The sequence below is a fragment of the Octodon degus genome, unplaced genomic scaffold (genome assembly GCF_000260255.1).
Source record: "Octodon degus isolate 3935 unplaced genomic scaffold, OctDeg1.0 scaffold00108, whole genome shotgun sequence".
NCBI classification, from domain to species: Eukaryota; Metazoa; Chordata; class Mammalia; order Rodentia; family Octodontidae; genus Octodon; species Octodon degus.
The window spans coordinates 7507935-7517424 of NW_004524684.1; the positions used below are offsets into that span (position 1 = coordinate 7507935).

At 46.3% G+C, this 9490-nt stretch overlaps 1 pseudogene; it reads right to left on the reverse strand.

Annotated features, from left to right (window-relative positions):
- Window positions 1-1978: 1978 nt before the first annotated feature.
- LOC101583937 overlaps window positions 1979-9490 on the reverse strand; it is an 83326-nt pseudogene continuing 75814 nt past the window's right edge.

Sequence of the window (9490 nt, forward strand, 5' to 3'; positions counted from 1 at the left end):
TATATTACTTTGGATATAGATACTCTTCAGGGAAAGGTATTGTTAATGTCACAGCAGATGGCCACTTTTAATGCCCAGATCAAAGACTGGGATAATTTTGCTCATGCTATAGAGCAGTTGAATCCATTCTCATATCTGAAGGTCACTTTTGGTTTTATATTGGAATTGGTGTACTCATTCTTTTGTTTATAAGCCTTCTCATTAAAGTATGTCATGGAGGATTCTCAGCCCAACAATAGCTACAGGCTATGCGGCCACAACTGACACTGCTCCAGATTCTTCAAAACAAAGAAAGGGGAACTGTGGAGGACCACCTGAGCAGCTGTTCTTGAAAGAACAGCAATTGTCTCCATTTTGGCTGAGCACCAGATCCCCAAAACATTAGATACTATCTCTATGCATAATGCAAATTGCTTTAAACCAAATATGTGCATGGTGAAACACAGTTTGAGAACCAAAAAATATCCACTTCAGCACAATGAAAGCAGGAATGCACCGCCCTGCCCAGGGAAAGCAGCTGTCAGGCCCTGTACCCTCTCCGCAGGGGGTCTGATGAGAGCCTTCCGATCCCCGAGGCTTCCAAAGCTGTTTAAGTATGATCCTTAATGGCTCCGGGGTGGATTGGCCCTTGACCTTTCGGCTCCCATGGCACTTCTTTCATCTAGTTGTGATGCAGGCAGCAGAAAATGGTGCTCTGCAGATCACCCTGAAACTGCCAATTATGTCAAGAGGCTGAGCTTGATTTTTGATTGACTAATAATGGCAGGAGCTCGTGGGGGGGGGCATGCAATTCAGCCTTCTGTGGGACTCTGTATTACTAGCTGATTACGCTGATGCCAAGGGGGGACGGGCAGAAAGGAAAATCTTATAGCACTGTTCATATATATGCGGGCATAGAAAAATTTAATTTTTATAGAAAGGAATATTTGATTATTCCATATGACTGCTGTTCCTGTATTACTTCTCTTTATTGCACAGTCACTTTAAAAATTCATACAGACATTCCGAAAAGTATATGCAACGCACTGCATCCTAAAGAGATATCATAGGAAAAAACATCACGCCCGCTCCAGCGCGGGTAGCAGGAAGACTGTATTAAGCCCGGGCAACCGGCAAGAGAAAGCTCTTGTGGGAACAGTGAGCTACAAATAGGACAGCGCCAGCTGCTAGAGGTAGCAGGAGCCGCGTGCCTGGAGGAACAGCAGGGAGTCTTAAGATGACGAAGAGGGCAAGAAAAATGACCGCTAAGCTACTGCAGCTAACGTTCTTGAGCTAGAATAAACTCTTCTTTAGATAAACATCCTCAAAGAATGAAAAGAACATTTTGTAATGTATGCAATGTTTTATGATTTGTACAACTTTATGTAGGAAGAGAGTGTAGATTAGGAAAAATGAAAACTTCCAGTTAGGAAGGTGGAGTTTTGAAGGCATTATTTATGACTAGAACACTCCTGTTGAAGTATTAATCCTGAGCATAATTGTAAATGAAGCACCCTAAATGAAGTTCAGGTCAGAAAGGCGAGTGAGCATCGTTCCTGTCAATGAGGAAATTAGATATGTATGAAATTTGAAAAATTACCTTTTCTTTAAGAAAATTATTGTAGTCACGTAAGATTCCAGTAGACCATGATAAAATTTTAGTTTTAACTCCTATATCCTAGCAATTAAAATCTTTTCTCATTTATAGAATTCACGAAGGAGTATTAGACAAGTAGAGGGCATTTTGAAAGCTAAATTTATGCTCATTTAACTGCTTAATAAATTTTCATACTCTAAAATTGTTGTATCTGCTTCTTAATTTTCTATCTGTAGTTGAGCCCCGTTTGGCAGTTCATCTGTAGCGGTTGCCCCGCATGGGGTGCTCTGTGCTTTGACAACATGCGAGTGACGCATGAGGCGGTGTCCTGACCCCAAGGCTTTCTTTGGAAACAGGGTCAGCCCAGACGCGATTAGGTGGGGACACCGCGTGCCTGGGGTCCTAACCGAAGAAGACCAGGCGGACGCGGACAAACACGCTTAGCCGGGCGTGACGGCGGAGGTGGCGCGGCGCTTCCCCAGCCGAGGACGCCGGGTCGCCAGAGACAGGCCCGGGAGCGGTGGGCGGAGACTGCGCGGAGCACCAGCGGCAGGGCGGGCTCCGAACAGCCGCGTCGTCGTCACCGCCTCTGGCGCCGCGGGACCGCCGACCCTTCCTGAGTGCCACACTGACCTTGCAAAGGAAACGGAATCAGTTCAGGCCGCGGAGGCCGCCACAGCGCAACAAACAAACTCGTGAGAGGGATTCAGAGCGGCTTTAGAAAATGGCAAAAATAATGGAATACATGTCTTCAGGGAGAGCGGGCCGAGCTTTGAGGGGCATTAATGGCGGTAACTGTGATATGCTATCTTTTAATTTTCACACTCAGCGTCTTGGCTGGTCAGATCTCCGTGAGGGAATCAAGCCTGTAGTGCTTTGCTGGGACTTCCGGCACCCAGCACTGGGGGATGATGCACTTCTGCGGTGTGTGCAAGTGAGTGCGTGTGTGCGCGTATGCGGGTGTGCGTGCACAATGTTGCGTGTGCGCTTGTGTGCATGTGCGTATGTGTGCGTGTGTGCGTAAGTGTGCGCATGTGTGTGTGTGTGCACGTGCGCGCGTGTGTGTAACTGATCAGTGTTGCAGAAACTTCTCTTAGTCTAATTTTTATCACTGTAACAGAATAGCTGCAACTCACACTGAACAGAAATTTATTGAAATAATACTTCTACAGGCCAAGAAGCCCAGAGAGCAGGGCTGGGTCCAGTTAAGGCTGCGTCCAGTTAGGGCTGTGCTGTCCCAGCGCAGAGTGCGTGGAAAGAGCCCGTCATTTCTGACAGGTGCTGCAAGGTGGAGCTCTAGTGTGCTGTAGGAGAGAAAGGAAAGCAGGGAAGAAAGGGAGGAAGGCAGGTAAACCAGGAGAGGGAGTGGTGGATGGAAGGGAGGAAGGAAAGAAGGAAAAAGGGAGGGAGGGAGAGAGGGAAGGAAGTTGAGGTCTTTTGATAAATAATGAAATTTGATTGAGATCTCCCCCCCCATTGAGATCTTTTGAAAAAGAAAATTTAATGATCACATCCCTAAATATTTCTTCTTTTCTTTTTGCGGAACTGGGGATTGAACTCAGGCCCTTGCGCTTGCCAGGGAAGCGCTTATTCTACTGAGCCATCTCCCTGGCGACTTTCTTATTTTTTAAAAGAGAATAAAAATAATAATAAAAGCATTAGAAATGCCAGAGGATCTCACTACACAAGATGATAGGAATCCAGCTCCGGAAAGTATTTTTAAATAAAGCTGTAGTCTGCAGATTTTACTAGATTCAGCTTGTTATGCTCAGGTAAGATCTGGATTTAAAATTTGCTTTAATTTTCCCTGTATAGGGGATAAAGAAATGACTCTGGTTATCAAAATGTTAATCAAATTGAACAGCTTAGGGGCTGGGGAGATAGCTTAGTGGTCTAAGCACCTGCCTGGCAAGTGCAAGGACCCAGTTTTGATCCCCAGCACCGCATGCCGTGTACCAAATAAATAAATAAATAAATAAACAAAGATTAAAAAAACAAACCCGAACTGAACAGATTAGACGTTGATATAATCATACGGTTAGACAGTTCACATCATCAACCGCCCCAGAGCAGCAGGGCCTCTTCCTCCTCCCTCCCCCTCCTCCCCCTCCTCCTCGCTCCTCCCTCCTCCCCCTCCTCCTCGCTCCTCCCTCCTCCCCCTCCTCCTCGCTCCTCCCTCCTCCCCCACCTTTCCCCTCCCCCTCCTTTCCCCTCCCCCTCTTTTCCCCCTCTCCTTCCTCCTCCTCCGAAGGGCACGTGGTGCTGCGTAGCTGCCGCGCAGACCTTCTGGAGCGTGGGAGAGCCGGGGGACGTCTTCTAGAGACTCCGGCATTTTAGACGCTTGGCAGATACGCTCTACCACGGGTGGCAAGTAGCTGCGTGAAGATGAGGTTGTCGAAGTGAGCATCACTCTAACTGTATCACTGAGAAATAGATTTTCAGTATTTGTAAAACTAAGAACAAAGAGGAATACACAGATAACAAGAATGCAGAAGCATCGTTGTTTCTACAGTAGGATGTACTGCTCTCTCTCATCCTGGACACTTTTTTGTTTGGTTTTGCACACTGCATTTTTATTATTATTTTACAACATACCATGGACATCTCTTGCATGCACATGACAGAAAATCCAGTACTAAGAGACAAAACACAGTAGGTGGAAAGGAGACGGACACCTGGAGCAAAGTATCAGCTTAAGGTTAAACTGCAGGCCCTGGCACGTATCCACCAAGGGAAGCAGGGCCAGCAGTGTTGCAACAGAAAAGTCAGAAGAGAACGCCAGGTCACTGAAGGTATGGGGCGTCAGCAAGCCTCCTCAGCCTTTGCGGGCACCTCTCACCCCCTGGCAGCCTTGGGCTCCTTGCAGGTATGCGTCCAGGAGCTCTCTTTGAATCCAATAAGAATTATTTATCCTCTGCTTTTTCTTTGTCTCTTCCCAATTCCTTGACATATCTGCAAACTCTCCCATCATCTCCTCCCTGCTAAAATGGGTATCCTGTGTATTCTCTTGAGCGTCTTTTGGGGAATCCTCAGTTTCCCTACTGGTTTTTCTTTCTGCTTTGCGGGGCACATGGCCTTCATCGAGGGGCTTCTCGGGGGGCAGCTGCCTGCTCGGTGGCCGTTGCTGGAATCTACTCTGCCTTCACTCTGGGGTTGAGCTTCCCTGACTTGCTCTGTGCATCAGGCTGGCCTTCATGTTCCCCTTGCCCCCCAACATCTGGCTCTCCTTCATCCTCCAGCTTTCCTCAGGTGCTGGCCTCCCCTCATGGTCAGCTTTTCTTGCTTTTTGGTCTTCCCTTCATCTTCAGGCTCTACTTTGTTGCCTATCTTTCTCTCCTTTCCAGGTTTTCGTTCCTTTTGAAGCAGTTTTTTTCATGTCAGGATTTCCCTTCTGTTTCTGTCCTGCGAGGACCCTGAACAGGTTGCTCCGTTTCAGTCTTCACAGAGCGCTGGCCACAGCAGAAGTACAGATGAGGCACCCACTGAGAGCCAGTTGCTAGGGCTGCCTGGGCTGCTGGGGTCCTGGGGAGGCACAGGTCTGACGTGGGCAATCTTAAGAGTTCACCAGAGGGAGTCCAGTGGAGTCATGCACACAAAACAAGGGCAAGGCTCCACCTCTGTGTAATTTTAAAGCTAAGAATAAGAAGTATTGGGTTGAATGAACGCTGTGTTTGCTTTTTTTCTCTTTATGGAATTCTCTTTATTTGAATTGTTGTCTGAAGACCTAACATTGAATTTGGAAGAAGTTCCCCAATTTTCTGGAATGACTCTTTGTTTTCAGTAAAATGGATTGGACCCTTGTCTTGTTCATGCAGACCTCAGGAGATTATGCTATGATGTTTCCTTTTGTTCAGATTGAGAAGCAAGCCCAGCCTCATCTTACAGTCAGGGCCACCAGTATGATGGTCCTTCTCCACTCTCATCCCGGGGAAGCTCTTCAGGGGAGATAGCTGTCCTCTTCTGGGATGATCCCTTCTCAGATCCCCTGAGATCCCCCAAGGTGCTTTGTGAGAAACTTTTCTTTTATTGTTCTCAGAAACAGGTCCGAGGAGGTTTGCTTGGTTTGTTTATCATCACTGATCTCCCTGTTAGGAGCCGATGTGCTTGGAACATCATTGTGTAATACTGAGAGCCTTTGAGGATGGGGTCCATGTTTGCAACCTCTGAGATGCCTGCTGAGGCTTGCATAAGCTGTCGCCTCATCTGTCCCTGTGACTCAGGTGGGAAGGGTCCTCTTTTTCATCTGCCCTACCTCCTTGTTTCCTGCACCCTGTTCAGCTGTACATTTCTGCTCCAGTACCTTCCCAGTTCCAACAGTTTCTCCCTAGTCAGTTGCTAAGAACCTTTCTCTTGGAGCTCCTCAGGGTCCTCCTGCACACCCAGGTCAAACACATTTGTCATCTCAACTACAGATTTGTTGATCTTTACAACCTTGTCATGCTCGGAAAATCCTTTGCAATCTTGAGACATTGCATGTCCTCTTCAGAAATCCTATTCACTCTATGGAAAGTGGTCCCAAGCCCAAGCAGGTCCTCCTCTCAGCCATCCCTCCCCCATTACTTGCTTTCTTGGTGTCTTCCTCATGAAATTCCAATAACAGTCTTAGTACAGGTGTTTTCTAGGTGCCAGGCCTTAAAAGCAGCCATAACTCCTTGACCCACTCATTGGCTGAGAGGCACGATGTTTAAAGGGAAAGCCACTTCCAAATTGATAGGAAGGCTATCAGTGAAGGGAAGGTGTGAAAGGGCGTTTTCATCAGTGAGCAAGATTTCGAAGGCTACACTGTTATCAAGCCATGCTTCGCAGTTTCAGCCGGATAGCGATAGAGGCGCAGTCCAGGAAGCAGAGCTGATTCACATGACTGGAGCCACAGCATGACGGCAGCAGGCACCCACGGATCCACGGGAGTCCACAGGAGTCCACGGGAGGCCCGGGTTTCCCACAGGCCAGGTTCCTAAGGCTTCAGTTTGCAGCTTGCAGAGTGGCCCCCACGCAAGAGGGTGACACTACTCTTACAGGCCTTAACTGTTGGTGGTGGCTTGGCTTCCTTAGAGTGGAAGTCTCCTGGCGAATCTGTTTTGAGAATAGCAAAATTTTATTCAAGCAGAAGATTTACACTGATACGAATGTTTCCTACATAATCTGTTTATGTAAAGTTCTCCAAAATGTTTTAGTTGTCTTCATGTCAGCATATAATACAGAATAAATAAAACTCTATATTCCAATTTTTAGTGGATTTGGTATTTTAGGTAGTGCATGGATATTTTCAGTTTTAATATTTTTGTGGATATCAATTTTTTTCTGTATTTTAGGGAAGAGTTTACAGGGTGTTCAGGGTCTCACTATTAGATCGGACTCATAGTGATCCACCTGTTTACAGCCTCCCAAGAGCTGGGATTACAGACATACACCCCACGCCCAGTCTCAACTGCTGTCTCAGCATGTCACAGGGGTGAGGCCAGCATAGCAGGCCTGGAGATCGAACCCCTGGTCCCTGTGCCTACTTGCAGGTGCTTTAATCTGCTGAGCTCTTTGGCCTGGCCTGGATATCGATATTTATCAAATGTCAGGTTTTCATTTACCATTGTGAGGTACATTTTATTTCTACATGAATATATAGAGGCCAGTTAGTAAGCTGACTTGGTATTTAAAAATTAACCAGATAACAGCACATGTGGCATGTTGACAAGGCAAAGCTCATAAGGGAAACTGCAAACCACGAGAGTTTGTCAGTGCTGAATTCTGATTCTGTCCGGGAGCCTCTTTGCAGGACATCAGGACGACTTCTGTGATAGACAGCTCTGCGTCTCCTACACGCTAATAATTCAGTGCCTTCAAGAGGAAAACCAAATGAGACCGACTGCGTCTACTTGGTCAGCTTGGGAGGTAGCCGGAGAAGGGCAGGGCGTGCTTGAGGCCCATCTGTGTAGATCCTGGTGGCTTGGTCCCTGCCCTTACGTGTCACATAGGTCCTGGCCCCTCCCCTGCCCTGTTCTCCTGCTCAGGTCCCTGAGTACCATGAGCTGAGTGGCTCTGGCCTGACGTGTCCTTCCGTCATGAGGCTTCTGTGTTTGAGCCATCAGACTATGGACTGAATCCCCTTAAAACAGGAGACAAATGAAAACTTTTTTTTCCTTTAACTTGTGGTTGTTGGGCACTGTGTGTCAACCAGAAAGCTGACGGATACGCATGCTGACCTTGACAAATTATCACATGCTGACCTTGACAAATTATAATCCCAAGGGGAACAGGATTGTCTTTGGTCACTAATATTGATACTAGCTGCCAAACTACCACTACTTTGATGTAAGTATGATTGTCACCTTTTTCTTTCCATTTTTTAAAATGTATTTAGTACAAGGTCTACAGGGTTTCACTACACAGATTTGACTCAGTGATCCTCCTGTTTTCAGCTTCCCAAGCTTTGGGACTACAGGCACACCACCAAGCCCAGTCTCAATCCAAATCTCAGTGCACCCTGGGAGCGGGGCCGGCTCGGCAAGCCCGGATTGAATCCTGGTCCCTGTGTCTGCCTAAGCAGGCGCTTTAATCCTCTGAGCTATCTGGCCTGCCTTTCTTTCCAGTTTGACTGTTAACTAGGTTGGGGCCATATTAAAAAGGAAGAGAGTCTTGGTTATTTTAAGTACAAAAAGAAACAACATGCGGAGGAAAGTTCAGAGCAGAGGAGCGAAAGGAAGTGCAGAGGACAGAGGGGCTTCGTGGCGGCACAGAGCTGGAGTAGGAAGCTCGTGGGCAAATCATTTATTTATATAATAAATAAACAATTAGGGAGCTGCAGGTGCGCAGGCTGAGACTGCAGACCCCCCAACCAAGCATCCAAGAAAGTGACAGCTGGAACACTTAAAGAAGCCACGAGTAACTTCAGTTCATGTCAAAACATTTTGCCACTATCAGCACTTTCAGTAAGTACCGCCTCATGTAGTTTGCATTCAGGAATTGCACATATTAGAGACTTCACTTATCTTGCTTGAGTGAGTGAAAGTGGAGCGTATGCAAAAGTATTTTGCTCCCAGAAATGCTTTTAATTAAGATATGCACATGTCCCCTAAAAGTCTCTGACTTTGAAGCAAATATTTACAGAATTCTTCCTCATCACCTATACAACTTTTTATACATCCCTGTAATACTGTATCCCTATGCTATTGAATTGCTCAGATGCACTTAAAACCTGATTGATAAAATCTTTGAGTCAATAGATGCATTGATAGCTTGAAGACATAAATTATTTAAATGAAAATAATAAAACAAAAAGCTAAGGGCCCGCCAGAGAGCTCAGTGCACTAAAGCGCCTACTTAGGCAGACACAGGGACTGGGGCTCGATCCCCAGCGTGCTGTGCTGGTCCCACCCCCTGGACACGCTGAGTTGTGGATTGAGACTGGACATGGTGGCAGGTACCTGTAATCCCAGCACTTGGGAGGCTGAAAACAGGAGCATCATTATGAGTCCAATCTGTGTAGTGAGACCCTGTAGACCCTGTGCTAATTACATGAAAAAAAAAAAAACCCTAGAGAAAATACTAGTTAGTAAAAATTGGCTGCCAGCAAGTAAACGTGACTTTTTAATTCCCTACCAGTTAAATTAATTTCAGTGCCTGAAATGCACGTGACATATTTCTTTGACTCTTAGGCATGCCTTATTTAACTATACTATCTGAATTGTATGTAAAATCCAAATCTCTTTTCTTCAATATCACTTTAGATATTTAAATATATAATAAATACACAATTAGGGAGCTGCAGGTGCTCAGGCTGAGACTGCAGACCTGCGACCAAGCATCTGAGCCAGTGAATGGTAGCTCTTCAAGTCTGCAGTAAAAAATAGCCTCCCATAAAACTACATTGCAAAGAATGGGAAAGAAACAAAGTAGAGGGCTGGAGAGATGGCTCAGTGG